At 36.8% G+C, this 18,392-nt stretch overlaps 1 protein-coding gene across 7 annotated transcripts in view; it reads right to left on the reverse strand.

Moving 5' to 3' along the window:
* NPY5R (neuropeptide Y receptor Y5) overlaps nucleotides 1-18,392 on the reverse strand; it is a 176,926-nt gene that overhangs the window by 117,341 nt on the left and 41,193 nt on the right. For all 7 annotated transcript variants that reach the window (XR_005010641.1, XR_005010640.1, XR_005010643.1 and 4 more), the window contains one exon: nucleotides 18,275-18,332. The gene's annotated coding sequence lies outside the window, so the exon portion shown is untranslated. The remainder of the gene's footprint in view (nucleotides 1-18,274; nucleotides 18,333-18,392) is intronic.

An 18,392-nucleotide genomic window follows, 5' to 3' on the forward strand; every position in this document is an offset into this window, starting at 1 on the left:
TGTGGACTGAGAGGTCTAGAAATTGCCACTGCTGCCACGGATTCAATCACCCCAAGGCCTGCCTCAGGTTTGCTGGGGCCCAGTCTGCACTGGTGTGGCCTGCACTGGACTGAGCTCTTTTCTCACCCTGGTGCAACAGACCTTTTCTGCCAACCTTCCAAGTTGTCTTGGGCTGGAAATTTGTTTCATTCCGTCTTTTTGTGGGTTCTACTACTCTAGACTTTGTTTAGGGTCATTTTTAAAGGTATCTGGAGGGGTTTGGGGGAGAGCTCAGGTGATGGCTCGTTACTCATTACTCTACCATCTTGCCTCTGCCTCACCCTGTTTTTAACTAAGTCTTAAACATTAGGTGATAAGGTCAGTTATTTCTTCACATTTGACATTCAAGGAGTCTGATAATTGCAGGGTATAGTGCTAACTCTTACTGAAAAAAGCTGAGAACTTGAAGTCTACTGTCCCCTCTTCCCTAAAAAAAAAGCCTCAAAGGATAATAAAAATTTAGAGTTGGATGAGATTTTTAGGGATGTTATTTAACTCCTTCATTTTACTAAGGGAGAAATTGAGACTCCAAAGAAGAGAAGTTACTTGATCAACTCTTACTGAAACAAGACTGATCATTGAGACAATCAAATGGAACCTGATTATTAGAACTGGAAGGGACCAACTATCTTATCCAACTCCTCCATTTTATAGAGGAAACAGAGCCCCAGACTTAGTGGCAAAGCAGGAACTAGAAGCCAAGTGTCCTGATTCCCAGTACGTTATTCTTTCAGCCCAGTTGCTAAAAGTCTTTTGAGATCTGGTCAAGGTTTACTCAAGGATGCTGGCCCTTCCAAAATAAGAGACCCTGGACTTATGACTAAGAAGAAGCACTGAGTAGAAAGGGGCCCCTTTGTCCTTCCCAGGTGCAATCTAGCCCTAAACTTGCTAACCCCAGGAAGGGCAGCTCAATACCCTCCTGTAGGTGGAGCAGGTAAGATAAGGTGAGGTGTGAGTGTACAAATGGTCAACATATGTACTGTTTTCTACATGGTCTATTGTTGGATGGTGCATTGCCACTGTCAATTACTTGCATTGAAAGAACTGGCCTTTACTCCTTACTGGGAGCTCAGGTGCTACCAACCTCAGTTTTCACCCTTTGTCCCCACTTTACCGAGCCAGAACTACTCCCCAATAAGAGCCACCATCATTCTGTCACCAGACTCTGCCTCCCCCTTCTTCTTTAAAGTAATACAAATGCTGTAGCACCTTTGAAATTTCCTAATGCTTGGCACTAGTTTCAGCTTTAAAGGATAAATACCAAAACTCTCAAAATAAATAGTATTTGAATATCAAAGAACAAATGCAAAAAATAAAAGAAATATATATATTTTTGCTTCTTCTGGATCAACAGTGTTTTCTTGTTTCAAAAATAATTTAACCAAAGCATTTTTTAAAATCTCAAAGAGAAAGAGCTATTATAATTTCAAAGCTTTAAAAATAACCTTGGATATATTCTTTCAAACATTGTGAAACTCCCATCCACCCCGTCCCACAATGAACCATTTATTTTTAACAACCTGAAAACAGTAGGTGGTGTGGGCTCTTCAACCATCCCTTGATTTTTTTCTGGGGTACAGTACAAGATAAAAAGCTATGGTTCTCTTAGCTTCCTCTTAAAGGCAGATGCATTGTAGATGAACTGTTGGATTTCATTCAATATTGCCTTTCTTTTTTTTTTTTTTTACTGATTCTTCATATTTTATTATTTAATATTTTTAGTTTTCAACATTAATTTCCACAACATTTTGAGTTACAAATTTTCTCCCCATTTCTACCCTTTCCCCCACTCTAAGATGGCATATATTCTGATTGCCCTGTTCCCCAGTCAGCCCTCCCTTCTATCACCTCCTCTTCCCCTCCTCCCCCATTCCTTTTCCCCTTACTTTCTTGTAGGGCAGGATAGATTTCTATGCCCCATTCCCTATATATCTTATTTCCCAGCTGCATGCAAAAACTTTTTTTGAGCATCTGCTTTTAGAACTGTGAATTCCAAATTCTCTCCCCTCTTCCCTCCCTACCCAGCCTCCCTAAGAAGGCAAGCAATTTAACATAGGCCACATATGTGTCAATATGCAAAACACTTCCACAATAATCATGTTACGAAAGACTAACTATATTTCCCTCCATCCTATCCTGCCCCCTTTATTCAATTTTCTCCCTTGACCCTGTCCCTTTTCAAAAGTGTTTGCTTTTGATTACCTCCTTCTCTGATCTGCCCTCCCTTCTATCATCCCCTCTTTCTTATCCCCTTCCCCCTACTTTCTTGTGGGGTAAGATACCCAATTGAGTATGTATGTTATTCCCTCCTCAAGTCAAATCCAACAGGAGAAAGATTCACTCATTCCCCCTCACCTGCCCCCTCTTCCCTTCCAACAGAACTGCTTTTTCTTGCCACTTTTATGTGAGATAATGTACTCCATTCTATCTCTCCCTTTCTCCCCCTCTCAATATATTCCTCTCTTACCCCTTAATTTTATTTTATTTTTTAGATATCATCCTTTCATATTCAACTCACCCTGTGCTCTCTGTCTATATATGTATATTCCCCTCAACTACCCTAATACTGAGAAAGGTCTCATAAATTACAAACATCATCTTTCCATGTAGGAATGTACATAAAACAGTTCAACTTCAGTAAGTCCCTTATGATTTCTCTTTCTTGTTTACCTTTTCATGCTTCTCTTGATTCTTGTATTTGAAAATCAAATTTTCTATTCAGCTCTGGTCTTTTCATTGAGAAAGCTTGAACATACTCTATTTTATTGAAATTCCATACTTTGCCTTGGAGCATGATACTCAGTTTTGCTGGGTAGGTGATTCTTGGTTTTAATCCTAGCTCCTTTGGCCTTCAGAATATCATATTCCAAGCCATTTGATCCCTTAATGTAGAACCTGCTAGATCTTGCATTATCCTGATTGTGTTTCCACAATAGTCAAATTGTTTCTTTCTGGCTGCTTGCAGTATTTTCTCCTTCACCTGAGAACTCTAGAATTTGGCAACAATATTCCTAGGAGTTTTCTTTTGGGGATCTTTTTCAAGAGGTGATCGGTGGATTCTTTCAATTTCTATTTTACCCTCTGGTTCTAGAATATCAGGGCAGTTCTCCTTGATAATTTCTTGAAAGATGATATCTAGGCTATTTTTTTGATCATGGCTTTCAGGTAGCCCAATAATTTTAACATTATCTCTCCTGGATCTATTCTCCAGGTCAGTGATTTTTCCAATGAGATATTTCACATTGTCTTCCATTTTTTTATTCCTTTGGTTCTGTTTTATAATTTCTTGATTCCTCCTAAACTCACTAGCCTCCACTTGCTCCAATCTCCAGCGCTCCTCCTTCCCCAAGAACCGCCAACCAGGACCTCAACCCAGATCCAAGCAGGGGAAAGCAGAAGAACCCTGCCTCTGTGCCAACAAACTGCTTCCTCCACTCCTTCTCTTATCTGCTGCTTGATTTCTCCAACCAAGTGGGCCAGGGACTCTGGAAGCAGCTAACACTGGAGCTCTGGAAGCAGCCACAGGAGGTTCCTGCTGCTGCCATGGCCACTGCCATGCCACCTCTGCTGCCCCAAGGGCTGGGGCTGGACAGCTCTCACCCTGATCCAGAAGTTTTCTCACTAACCTGTTCCATGGTCTTTGGTGTTTGTGGGTTGAGAAGTCTGGTAACTGCTACAGCTCAGTGATTCATGGCCCTAAGGCCTGCTCTGGCTAACTTCCGGTCTGGTCTGTCCTCATGCGGCCCATGCTAGGCTGTGCTTGCTCCAAGCCCCATACAATAGACCCTTCCCAGTGACCATCCAGGCTGTCCTGGGCTGGGGACCTGCTTCACTCTGGTGTTTTGTGGGTTCTGCAGCTCTAGAATTTGTTCAGAGCATTTTTTACAGGTGTTTGGAGGGATTTGGGGGAGAGCTTAAGTGAGTCCCTGCTTTCCAGCTGCCATCTTGGCTCTGCCCCCTCAATATGGCCTTTCAATGGGAATCATTCTAGACTACTGGCTAAGATAGCTTCCCGAATAAGAAGACAAACTAGCTCCAACATACCTACTTCAGCAAAAACACTGAGTAATGATCAAGAAATTCAATGAGAAACAATATTAACTTCTTCCACCTCAAAACTACACATACACACAAAAGGCCAGCCAAAAGATCATGGACAATAGGTCAGTGGGCTGACAGCAAGGGGAGACCCAGGCGGGACCAAGCTGATATACTCCAAGGGTAACCAGAGAGAGGAAAGAAAAATTTCTAGCTTGCAAAGCTCTGTGTCCAGAGGCAGCAAAATCAGAAGTGTCCCCCAAGAAAGCCCAAGGGAAGTCAGAAAGACCCAAAGTAGTAAAAATAGACAGATGATAGATAGATAGATAGATAGATAGATAGATAGATAGATAGATAGATAGATAGATAGATACAGAGATAGACCACAAGGTTAAGACCTTGGAATCTCCAGGGAATCAGGTCCAGGGGCTCCAAGGTATGTATGCTTTGTCTTTAGATGTCATAAAGGGCCCTGGAGAACCAGTTCTCTGAATCTCAAAGAGCCAGAAGATCCTCACCCCAAAAGGTGTAGGTCAGTGCAGAAACACATGACAAGATCAGAGAAAGCAAGCCATACTTCCCAAAATGGCAGAGGTCAAACTTTATTCTGACACAAAGCCCCAAATTTAGGAACTAAAGCAACGGAAATGAGTAAACCAAAGAAATCCCTTGGCAGCAGTACAAAACAATGCTGTAGAGATAGAGAGCCCCAAATAAAAGTTCATAACTCCTTAACTGCAAGCAGAGACTCGAAGAAAAAAGAGGTTTTTTGCAAGGATTGTATGACTATTTAGAAGCATTTAAGCAAGAACTAACAGAACAAAAGTTCTGGAGAAAAGAAATGGAAGGAGAACAGAGAGCTTAGAAGAGGACATGGTAAATCTTATCCAAGAAATGGAATCCCTGAAAACCAGAATGACCAATAAGAAACCAATGACTCTATGTAATATCAAAAAATATAAAAATAAAATATTAAAGTTGAAAAAAAATAGAAGAAAATGTAAGCTGATATTTAAAAAAATGATTTTAAAAGTAATTTGAAAGAAAATTTAAGAATCACTAGATTCCCAGAAATCCATGAGGGAAAAAAGCCTAAATACTATATTTTGAGAAATCATAAATGAAAACTGCCCAGATTTATTAGGAGAGGAAAAAGTGAAGACCATAAGAATATACCAATCAATTCCTGGAAGGAATCTCAAAAGGAAAAATTCCAGAAATCTCATAGAAAAGTCTAGACCTTCCAAAGTCAAAGAAAAAACACTACAAGTGTTCCAGAAAGAAGCAACTCAAGTACCAAGGAATCACAGCCAAGATCATGCAAGACCTGTCAACTTCTACTTAAAAAGAAAGGAAATCTTGCAATAAAAATATTCCCAAAAAGCAAAAGTTACAGTCTTACAACCAAGAATAACTTAGCCTGCCCAAAAAGGGGGGGGCAGATCTTTAATAGAAGATTTTCAAACATCTCTGATGAAAAGATCAGAGCTGAGTAGGAACTTTAAAATGCAGACACAAATAAGAGAAATCTAAAAAAGCACATTACTTTGAGCAACTGGAAAGAGTTGTATGGTGATGCAGTATTAATATTACAATATGGAAGAAGAAACAAGTCCCTTCAGAAACTTAACAACTTCAAAGAGTACTAGGAGAATTAAGTAAGAAAAACAGAGTTCCTGATGAATTGGTTCTGTTCTGCATATTTAAAGAGGAGAAAGAGAAGAGAGGGTAAAAAAAAACACTAGTGTAGAAAGGTAGCGGAGAAATGGCTATTTCTCAAAATTAGAGTACGTAAGAAGTCTACAAACATGAAACAGTAGTCAGGGAAGTATCAGATTAACTTTACTCTTATTTGAAATGGACAAAGGAGGGCTGAATATTCACACACACAACTTGGTGCTGAAATACATCAAATTCAACTGTGCATTACTGTATTGGTTTGCATATCTTCTAAATTTGACTCCTTAGCAGTTACCTTAATATTATATTGTAATCATTTTATATTGCTAAAAAACCTACACTTTTTGTGAGGCATTTTTGCATTTGCTTATCTAAATAATATATTCAGTAAAATATTTATATGCATAAAATGGTAAAGGAAAGAGATTTTAAAAATATTTTTGAACAATATTTTATAATGTGTACCCGTGCTATGGAAGAATAGGTGTCAATAAGGCCGTATAAGTATCTTTGAAGTCACAGTTTTGTAAAATGCAAGGTGGGGTTTTTGTTTTTGTAAATGGTTAAACACATTTCATGTGACTTTAGAAAATTAGAATGCTTTTATGTCTTGGTCAGACCAGTTGTCACAAATACATGAAGACCATGTCAGGATTTACCCCTTTCGGTGAATATTTTTTTTCTCACTATGAAAGTGCAACTATAAAACACACTGTACACTTTTTAAATAAGTTTAAAAGGCATTTCATGAACTGGATAGTTAAAAGGACTAGGAATTGGTGGGTATGATTATGGACATATATATGGAACTTTTCAACTTCTTTTCAAGAAGAACTTTTCACATGTCTTGGGTTTGTTTCTGAATGTGAAATAAGTTGCTTGTCTAAGGTAGCATTCTACTGAATACTAGACTGCTCTGCAGAAAATGTCGCAAATTGTACACTGTCACTTTGTTATGTAGAGAACAAGAACTTTTTTTTCCTGTACCATCAAATTAGGTACCTTTTTTTTTAACAGAACTATTCACTTCCCTATCATGTAATTTTTAAGAACTAGGTGTTTGACTTAGTCCACTAATATTTTTTTTCATGCTCAACCATGTTTTACAGTATTGTAATAGAAGTTGACTGTGGAGCTAAGTAAAATTAAATTGTGCTGTTGTCAATTAAAAAAGAGAGAGAGTCAAGGGACAAAGCAGTGAGTTAAGAGGTGAGAAAATGATGCTAGTCACAAATTTAAAAAAAAGTTCCTGATCTTGAGGGAGGAATTTTTCAAAAATGAGTTGGGGTTGGGAGGAAAAAAAATACAGAGTAGAATCTAAGGTGGGTGCTTTAAATTGCTTCTTTTTTAATTTTTATTTTTTTGGAGGGGGAAAGGCAGGGCAATTGGGGTTAAGTGAATTGCCTAAGGTCACACAGCTAGTAAGTGTGTCAAGTGTCTGAGGCCGGATTTGAACTCAGGTCCTCCTGACTTCAGGACCAGTGCTCTACTCACTGCACCACCCCACTGCCTCACTTTAAATTGCTTCTTAGACAACTGGGAGTGGCTAAACAAATTGTAATATGTAAATAGAATGGAATAAAATTGAGAAATAAGACATAACAAAATTGATGATTTTAGACTAAGCTGATACAGATAGAAATAAGCAGAACCAAAAAAACCCAAGTTATACAAGGGCAGAAATAGTGGAAAGAAAACATAACTTTTAAATATTTAATAATTCTGATCAGTGCACAGCTAACCATATTTCCTAAGGTTTTATGAAAGCACGTCGCCCACCTTTTGAGAGAAAGAGGCTGGATAGAAGGTGAATAAAAAGATATACATGTTTGGATAGGACTATTATATGAATTTATTTGCTTGATTAAATTATTTGTTATAAGGGTATTTTGGTCCTTTCATTTTTTAAAGGAGGACTTGGAGGAGAACAGGGGCATATCAATAATGATGAAAAAAGAGAGAGCACCATTGAAACTTTTTTTAATGTATAGATGAGCACAAAATAAAGGTCAGAATGAAGCATGAACAAGGAGGACAGTTTTGAAAGTAACACATGGAATTTGTTATCTGCCTAAAGAAAGCAGGATGAAATGGAAATTTGTGGTTTCATGTATAATTCTCTTTTTATGTTCTGCTGTACATGTAGAACCGTTCTATTTTGGTTTTTAAGTTCAGAATAAAAAATAAAAAGGATAAAACTGACTAGAAGAGGAATATATTCATAAATGAAGGTAACATGAGAACAAAACATACTGATTACAATTTAAACATTAAAAAATATCACCCTTTGATTGCTAAGGACCACAGCTCAAAATGCAAACAGTGCCAAGACTTGATCTGTCTTCCTCCTTAATTTAATTTTCATTCTTATCCTTGAGAGCAAGGATAGTCATGAAGCAATCCTACAGCTTCTATCACCTTTAACACTTTATGTCATTCATGAAACTGTGACCAGGATGATATAAATTTGGCTGAAATCAAATAAAATGTAAACATTTGGTCTTTGAGTCTTCTGTCAGATCCTCTATATATGTGCTACATTGAAGGGCTATGCATACCCTCATCCCACTACTCATATGTCCATTGAGATAGCCTGGTGCAAACTGAATTGACTAAAAGTTTCAATCCTGGTCTATTTCAGTCCTTTAGAAGTCATGCTTATAGAGACATAGCCACTATGAAAGAGATAAAGACTGAATGACAAAAAATATGATAGATTCCCATTATCCTTCTACACATGGGAGTAATAAATCTTAAATCTGAATAATAGTCATACTGTTCATTTAGCTTGCTTAAAATTTGTCGAACATCCAAACTTCCTTTGAGCTCTGGACCTAACAACACAGACACAGACAAAGACACATATGTATACATGTTTATGGGGAGGAAGAGAAGGAGGGGGGAGAGAGCGACAGAGAGAGACAGAGAGAAAGAGTCATCTATCTCTATAAACACAGAGAACAGCATAAGAATAAATCCTCTTACTAAGCATGAAAAAGCTTAACTTTCTGGAATTATTTAATTTCCACATTGTTGAATTAAATTCTAGTAATTTGCTAAGCATTTATCATAGATTCTTGGAGTTGGATGAGACCTTAGAGCCCACTGAGTCTAATCCTTATTCAGAGTTATGTACTTACTATTATTTTAAAATGTCATTTTGTTGAGGGTGAAGCCTCTCTCTGAATTGATCTATCTGCAGCCCCCTCCAGTTCTGAATTTACTTTACTCATCTCTTTTCCCCCAAATACACATTCTATTCTGACCACAGCACAGCCCAAATCACAAAGGGGCCATATGGCTGCAAATCCCTTCGTAACCTATGGGGAGATAGGTGAGCTTGTGTGTGCCTATGTGTTCAAATGCCTACTACCAATCCCAAGGTTAACACACTAGGTTTATGGGAGAAATGTAGATGAGTAAGATGACAACCCTGCCTTCAAGGGATTTATAATCTAGTAGGGGAGATAAGGCATGTAAACAGATGACCATCATATAAAATAGACACTCATAATATAGGTGCATGGGAAAGACAAAAATAAAGTGCTAAGAAATAATGATGGAAGTGAATAAGGCAGTGGATTTATACAAGTTCAAATGGGCATAGGTATATCTAGGCAACAATTTAAGCACTGTTTCTTCCTAATCTAGATACAGTAATTATTTCAATGCAAATTTGTTTTCCAACTTGTGGGCTTTATGGACCAATGAATTCACTTTTAGAACAGATATGTAAAGGGCTGGATTGTCTATACTATCTCAACATCAATCATACTTTTGATTCTGGCCTAAATACAAAAAAAATAGCAAATTATTTTCTGCACATGTGTTGCAACAATTCGGCTAGCAGCTGCCGTGGGGGTGAAAGACCATACAAGTCCAACAAGAATGCTGCCAGCACAGGTTCTTTTGATCTGCTTTACTAAGGAAAGTAATGTTAGGGGGTTAATAATCTTTTTTCAATCCAACATACAAATATCATTCACTTAGTTCAGGGGAAAAAGCCAGCACCCTGAACTTCAGAGCAAATTCAAACAAATTACAAACATAAACAGACAGACCTTGTCTGACTCAAATCTCAATGCTTAGTTACCTGGGTTTAACAAAGTCCTAACATCCAGGTTTACAAGGTGGAGGGCTCTTAACTACAGCTGCCCAGAGTCTCCACATCAACACTCCTCCAAGAGTGAAAGCCAGCCCGCCAGCCCACCACTGCCCACCCCAGCAAATAGCTCTGTTCTCTCTTTTTATACACTCGTTAGCTGTCATCAAACCTCATCGGAGCCACCACAGCTTAGGCTCCTACTATTGGTTCTGGCCTTAGCAACTCCCCTTAGGACGGTGAAGGCTTCACGCCCACATAGGCTTAGCACCCAGTAGATAGGGGTTTGGGCCTGGGGCTTTGCACCTAGTAAGGCTCAATCAAAGACACTGAGTTTATCATTCTAAAACAGTAAAAAAGTCCCAACTTAATTGATATTACATCATGTCACAGTTAGTCATGTTACTCCTTTCCTAATATAACATAAATATATGCATACATAGTCATCCAAGTGAATATTCCTTTCATCAAATCATACAGTTCCTAACCAGAAGCCACCAACCTAACAGTTATCTTTTCATCTAAGACAAAATAATTTGTTTTGGTTATATCTAAGATTGTTGGATAATTATTGCCTTTCCATTAATATTCTTCCTTCACATTGGTAGAAAGGTTTTGATTTTCAGTGCATGTTTATGGCACAGAAATTACAGAATATTAGAGATGAAAAGGCCCTTATAGATCTCCTGGTCCACCTCCCTCATTTTACAAAGGGAGAAACCCAGAAAAAGATGCCACATCCAATCAAAAAGTTGCAAATTACTATGTAATAATATATGAAATAGTTGTAAATTATGACCACAGATTATCTTAATGACCACATCAAATTCACCATTTGACCTTTGCTTCTGATCATCATGGTAATTTATGCTGATTTTTTCTCACATTGGAATAGTTTCATTTTAGCTTTTTTATGCTACCAATTCATTTGACCACTACTATTCCTTATCTTTTTCTTGCAGATGTTAGCTACATGAATTGACTAATATTGTCTATTAGACAGTTGTGAAGGTTCATCCTCAGTTGTACTGTATAGACTTAGTTACACTTAAAATCCTGAAATCTCTGAGAAACTGTCTATATGTATCTCCTCACACCCTTCTTAGTATCATATGTGCCTACAAACAAAAAGCAACTTGAATTCTTTCTGATTTTTCCCTGTCCCTTTCTTTACATTCTCATTACCACTAGTCAACACAGATTACTGCAATGGCATTCTTAAAAAGTCTTTTTACTGTCCTCCCTCCAATTCATTCTTCATACTGCTGTCAAAATAATCTTTATTTTGCATAGACATGATCACAATTTCCCTGCTCAAAAATCTTCAATGATTTAATATTGCCTCACAAAGTTCAAACTTCTCTACTGGGCATTTTAGGTCCTCCAAAATCTGTTCCCCCAGTACTTTTCCAGACATTTCTTATTTCTCTCTTCCCTGCTTTGGTAAACTCTAGTCCCAAAACATGTACTGTACTCTTAAACCTCATGCCCTTGTTCAAACTGTTTCCTATGTGTGGAATGCTATCCTTGGCCTTTTTTACTCATGACCATCCTTTAAAGCCCAACACAGACATCATTCCTGCAAGAAACCTTCCCTGATCTCTCTGGCTGGTAATGATCATGATCACCCATTACATTGCACTTTGTTTTATCTTTTATATCACATATCATGGAAATATTTGTGTGTTTCATTTCCCTACTAAACTATAAGAGTCTCAAAGGCAAAAAATCCATCTTATTTATATTTTCCATTTCAAGTGCCTAGCACGGTGTTGTTCACACAGAAGGTGCCTAATGAGTATGTGCTAATGGATTGATTGGTTGTTGCAACTCAGTCAGACCCTGGTGATGCTAATTTACTAAATAAAAGGACAATGCTATATGTAGTATAAAAGAATTTGTAATTCCAAAGGCATTCTTGCCTGAGCAACACCAACTTTGGTGATTGTTGGAAACTCAGTTGTTGCAAAGAGGAGATTGTGGTCTATGTTGTTAAATCGTTCTATTTGTATCAATTAAAGCAAAATTGGATTCTGCTTATAACTGAAAAAAAAGCACAAATTGGTAACAGTTGTTTTAGTGATGATACATATTTTCATAAATGCAAAATATGAGTGAACATATGTTGTTGGAGACTGCAAACTTGAAAATAGTTAATAACTTACCTGCTCTTTTTTAGATTTTAAAGTGTTATTAAAACTTAATATTGAACTCAATATAATCAACTAAACTTCCTACTGACATTCAAATTAATTTCAATATATAAAATATAACAACTTTTCAGGCACTCCCTGTAAGTGCCCATTTAGGTTGTTTCATACCTAACTCTTCCCTCCCTACTTGCTCATGTTTAAAATACAGGAAGAAAGGGTGGGTGACTTTTTATTCATTATTCTACTGGGTTGAAAGGAGAGCCAAGCAACTCTTACAGTTTCTTTGGTTCCTTATCCTCTCCCTTTCCAGGTGTTCCTGTCTTCTCTCACCTTCTTCCCACCCCCAAACGCAAGATTGTGTAAGGTGAGCTGAGCTTCCTAGGGAGGGTGAGATAAGGCAGCTGTAAAAAGTGAGTGGGGTTAATTTAATTGCTGTCTACCTTGGGTGGGTGGACTGCCTATCTTCAATGCATTGTTTTAAGTTTACTGATGAAGTTTGAGGGTATATGTCCCAGTAGCCTGCACATCTAATGAAGGTAGGTTTTCCTGAAAATTTCCCCTACTTATTCCCACTTTTGGAAGAAATGCCTATTTTATTATTATTTGTGACATTTAATCTTTTTTATCAGAAATAATAGAATAGACCCTAAATTTTTAAAAATCCTAAATTAAATAAGGTTCAACTACTATTCTTAACACAGGCAAATGAGGTTTCTTCCTTTTCTTAAACCAGCCCTTAAACTTGAGGCTGACTTCAAAGTCTACTATGGTTGGGAGATTCATGCCTATCTTTACTGAATCATTTAGAAATTTCCAACCGCCTACTTTTTCCAACTTTTCTCAGATTTACTACTTTCAAAAACTGGTCATTTTTGCAATTTGGTTAATTGGCTTACTTTTGCCAACATTCTCATTAAGTTGGCTATAGATACAAAATAGAATTAGGGGTATAATTTTAACGCTGCAGTAGCTGATACAAAGCTTTTTGTAGTAACTGACTAATTTATGCACATTGAAATGAAAAATATAAGTTCCCTAAATGATAATCATCAAGTTTTTCCTGAGCCTTGAGACTCCTCTGTATTGTCGGTCAATCAGTACCTTGACCTTGGTTAAATTAGGATAGGAATTTTAGAGTGTGGAACCCTTCAGGCACTAAGAATTTGCAAGCTATGATTCTAGGCTTTATCAACCAGCATTAAATGAATGCACAAGTTGATTCCTATTCTTGCTATCCACACCTCAGAATTTACCCTGCTGTCTTTTTTTAACCCCCAAAAGTTACTAAGCCAAAAAGAATACTGACTATAGAAAATGCATGCTAAAAACTAAGATATGAAAGAGATTTTGTCTTTTGTGCATAGAAAGGAAGAAACTGAGGCCAATAGCCTGACATTGGTCAAACCAGAGAGAAAGCAAAAGAACTATGACTGTGACAAAAGAATGACAGCAACTACCCAGAAAAACTAAACCAAACCAAACAATTCTTCATGGAAAAGGTAACAGAGCTTTGTTTTAGATATCTTTTTTATATAATATGCACAGCCTTAAATATTTATTAACCTGAAAAAACTGAGATAAAGGATTAAGTCAATGTAATAGCTAGAAGGTTATCTTTCTTCAACATTTAATGGATCTGTGATCTTATTGTGGGGTGCCCTCTCCTTCAGATCACAACTCTTCAATCCTCTGTCATTCTTTTCCATGTTTTTCAACAGATTCTTCACACAAAACCTGCTCAACATACTTGAGCCTTTCCTCTAGATCTCATTACATTTTATGAATACCATAAATAGCAGACCTTTTTTTCTAAAAAAAAAACTATTGACTCTTTTCTCAAGATAAAAATGTTCTCTATCCTTGCAAGCAATAAATATTGCTACTGATGCTCAAGTGCCTCAAACTTGTTAACTGTCCAAAAATGAATATTACCACCTTGCAAAAGGCCCTGGATTTGGAGTCCAAGATCCTAGGTTAAAGTCCTAGCTCAGCCACTCGCAATGTGTACGACCTAACCTCCCTGTGTCTCAGTCATCTATAAAATTAGGGGGTTGGACTAAATAAAGTCTAAAGCCCCTTCCAGCTCGAATTTTATGATCCCATTATCTCAATGAACAAGGTAAAGTTTAATAAATTGCTAGAGCCCGACGACTTATTTTCTGTGATGTGACACCGTGGTAAGAGCATTGTTGTTTAGGTGTTTTTTTTTCAGTCTTGTCTGATTTTTTGTAACTCCTTTTGGGGTCTTATTAGTAAAGATAATTGGAGTGGTTTGCCATTTCCTTCTCCAGCTCATTTTACAGATGAGGAAACTGAGGCAAATAGGGTGAAGTGACTTTCCCAGGATCGTGCAGCCAGTAACTGTCTGAGGCCAGATTTGAACTCAGCAAGAGTCTTCCTAACTTCAGGCCTGGGGCTCTATCCCTTGAACCACCTAGCTGCCATGTAAGAGTACAAAAGATCATAGGATCACAGCTATAGAGCTGGGAGGGACCAACAGCTCAAACCCTGAATTTAACAGTTGAGAAAACTGAGGCAAAGGTAGCTTAGATGAATTGCAATAAGCATCAGGAGCATGATTAGAACATGGTTTCTCTGACCATGAGCCAATGGATTTTCCATTGTGCCACTTACTTGGAAAGAGCTCTGCATTTTCAATCTGAGGATCAAGTTCAGATCTTGGCCCTGCTACTATATAACCTAGGGGCAATAACACAAAGTCTCTTGTACACTCCCCTCTCTTGTAAAATTAGAAAGGCAAACTTGATGACTTCTACAATTATTTCTGGATCCTGAGCTCTACAGCCTTTCCAGAAAAAAAAAAAAAAAACAAACAATTCTTAGAAGGGCATTAGGACTGGAATTTAAGAAAATCTTGAAAGATCAAGCAATTTTTTTTTTCCGCATTGCTTTTTATTTTTTTTTTATTTAAATTTATTTATTTAACATATGGAAGGGAAAAGGGGATGAGAGGGGAGGGGGGTGATAGAGGGGAGGGCTGACTGGGGAACAGGGCAACCAGAATATAAGCCATCTTGGAGTGGGGGGGAGGGTAGAAATGGGGAGAAAATTTGTAATTCAAACTGTTGTGAAAATCAATGCTGAAAACCAGATCAAGCAATTTTTTTAAAAAAACTTTGCAACTGACTCATCTGGTCCTTCTAATTTAAAAATTACAAGCTCATTATCTATAAGAGTTTTGTGGTTGAAAAATATATGACTATCTCTCCCTGCAAAATATAAGACAAATTTCAGATCAGGCATAGAAATCGTCATTTTTTTTTTGCAAAAACTGCTCTAGTTTCATACACATTGTCAGCAGGAAATAAACATGGGTCCAACTGAATTCCACTTTCTCTGACTCAGAATAAATCAGTACCCAAGATTCTTCAGTGATTTTTGTAGTTTATAGAGAAATTAATATTTAATAACTAAAACCCCACCAAGAACATATTTTTTATTTTTTGAATGATAATGCATGCATTTGGGTAAAGCAGTCATAAGCCAATAATCAAAATTTGCTAGAACTTTTCAAATTGATTTTTGCCAGTAGGGTTTGAGATGAAATTCCCATAAGAAAAGATGTCATTTCTTTGATGGCAGAGGTTGACCTTACATAAATTGTTCCCTGAAACCTAAAAAGACAGGTGTGTATTTTCAATTACCTACTGTTAAGCACTGAGTAGATGGTCTCACTTAAGATGAATGAAAAGAAGTAGGGTAAGTATATTTAATGAAGTATCCTTTTTACAATATTATAATGATTGTGTGAAAAAGGAAAACTGCTTTTCACATACACTAATGACTGACAGTGCACTTATCTCAAAAGTTTAATTCATTCTCTTGTGGCACAGGGTATGTTATAATTTTTCTTTTGATCATTGAAACCCCATATTTAAAGGTTTCTAGCTAAAAAATTCAGAGACTAAAGACTGTATTCAACATGTAAAAAATGTTTCCCTGGCTCCTGAATTCAATTTTGATTTATTACCTTAAATGTATAAACACTTCTATAGGTTTAGCTAATGTCATGTGTTCTCTTACGAACTTTTAGGCCAGTTAGAAGCAGTCAAAAGAATGTGCAATAAACTAGAATTTAAATTGAACAAGAGTACAATCATATTTCAGATCAGGTTCTTTTGGCAATGGGGACAGGAAATTCTTTTTGTCAAGGCATGAAGAGAACATTTTTGGACATTTTTCTTCTGATCACTAAACCTAAATTTTAAAAGTTCCTAGACTTAAAAAACTAGGGACTGAGGAGATGATACATACATATATACACACATACATGAATATATGTTTGTGTCTGTGTGTTCATGCAAATGTTCATATTTTTACATTCCATATAACTCTTGGACCAAGAAATATGCAAGTATATACAAATATACAATTATAAACCTAAAATTGGACAAGAGGCCATGAAGTCCAACCCTCTCATTTTAGAGAGAAGAAAACTGAGTCCCAGGGAGGTCTAGTGACCAACCCAAGGTCAAAATGGTACTAATCATCAGAGGTAGGATTTAAACCCAGGTCCTCTGACTTCAGAACAAGTACTCTTTCCATTGTACCACACTCCTTCTCAGTATGACACAACAGAAAGAGCCTTGGATCTGGAGACAAGGAGCAACACTCAAATCCCAACATTGCTGCCTTGGATTAACTTAGGTAAATCACTCTGGTCCTCAGTTTCTTCATTTATAAAGTAAAGGAGGTAGACTTAGATGATCTTCAAGATTCCTTCTAGATCTAATATTAGGTACTTAATCATAGCAAAATGAATACTAAGATAAGGGATTTCGATTGTAGTCTTCATTTTTCCATTGAATGTGTGATCTTGGACAAGTCACTAAACCCATTTGGGCTTGAGATCATCCTTCTATAAAAATGGGACTATCTACCTCTCCTTCATAAAGATGATGGGAAAAAAATCAACATTAAATTAAAAAATGTTAAGATTGAAATATTCATCCATTAAGAAATTATTTTGTATAACTTTATTTAGAAATTATTTCTAAAAATTCAAATTGTGCTTTGGAACTTGCTGATGACTACTTGACTAGTAAGTGGTGCAACTGTGGTCCAAAACCAGGTCTTCTGACTCTTAAATCTGTTGCTCATTCTACCCTACTAAGCTACTAGAGTGTAGTAGATCTTAGAATATTTAAGAGTTTACTCATTTATCTATTCTGCACCTTTCCAGTTAGAGGCTATTATGTGCAAGGAACTATACTGTGTAGTTTGGGAGTAGTAGGTGTAAAGAAGAAACAGTCTCCATCTTCAGCACACTTAAAATTTTATAGAAGAAATATGATGCCTGAGCAAATTGCTATCACAATAACAAATCACATTTATATAGTTCCTTAAGGTATAAAGTACTCTCCTCCAAACATCATTATAAAGTAAATAGTAGAAAAGGCAGAAGTGACAAAGAGACCCAAAATATTCAGTGGGTATTCAGGAGAGGATGAGATCACATCTAGATGGAAGATCATGGAAAACTCTTCATGAAAGAGATGGCATTTGAGTTGAATCTTCAAGGACGGTTATAATTTTCATAGGTGGATATGCAGGTGGTGCTTATAGCATGAGCAAAAGGGAAATGAGGGATGAATGTGGGTCACACTTGGGAAATGCCTGCTGATCCACTTTACCCCAAGCATATGATGCTCTTAGCAAACCACTTAAAAATAGGCTTGGAAAGGTACACTTAAGCTAGAACATCAGAGGTCTAAAAGTTGGCTTCAGATATTTTTTTTTATTAGAAAAAAATAATATTTACCTAAAGAAACAACTCTTTATCATGTGAATATCCTTGAGCTATATCTTTTTATACATAAAAACATAGTTTCACATTTGAACATGAAAAACAATATTTGGCCTAAATATGTGTAAATAATGTCTTAAGTGACAGAAAAATTTCAGTTATCCAAGTGGCTCCTAGGATTTAACATAAGAATTGGGAGAATATGTCTCACCAGGCATACACTAGGCATACACATAAAGTTACTGTTGTTGTTGTCAGTATTATTACATAGCGCCTTAAGGTTTATAAAGTTTTTTCTTCAAAACAATGAATGTGATGAGTTGCCTGAGAAGTGTAGATTAAAATAAGGTCATCAGAGCACTTGAATACCAGGTACATTTTTGCAAAACTCAGCTTTTTTGACCACTAGAAAAATCATATTTTATAGGAATATAGAAACATAAAATGACTAGTGATAATCTTTTAAACCAAATTTTTTTACAAACATTTAATTACCTTAGTTTTCAGAGATCAGACTGTCATCAACTTCAGCCATCTTGAATAGGGGTCGAATCTAGACATAAAATAGAGAAAGAAATAATCTCTGAGAAGAAAGCAATAAAAATAGCCAAAG

This window comes from Trichosurus vulpecula, chromosome 6, assembly GCF_011100635.1.
Source record: "Trichosurus vulpecula isolate mTriVul1 chromosome 6, mTriVul1.pri, whole genome shotgun sequence".
In the NCBI taxonomy this organism is placed as follows: domain Eukaryota; kingdom Metazoa; phylum Chordata; class Mammalia; order Diprotodontia; family Phalangeridae; genus Trichosurus; species Trichosurus vulpecula.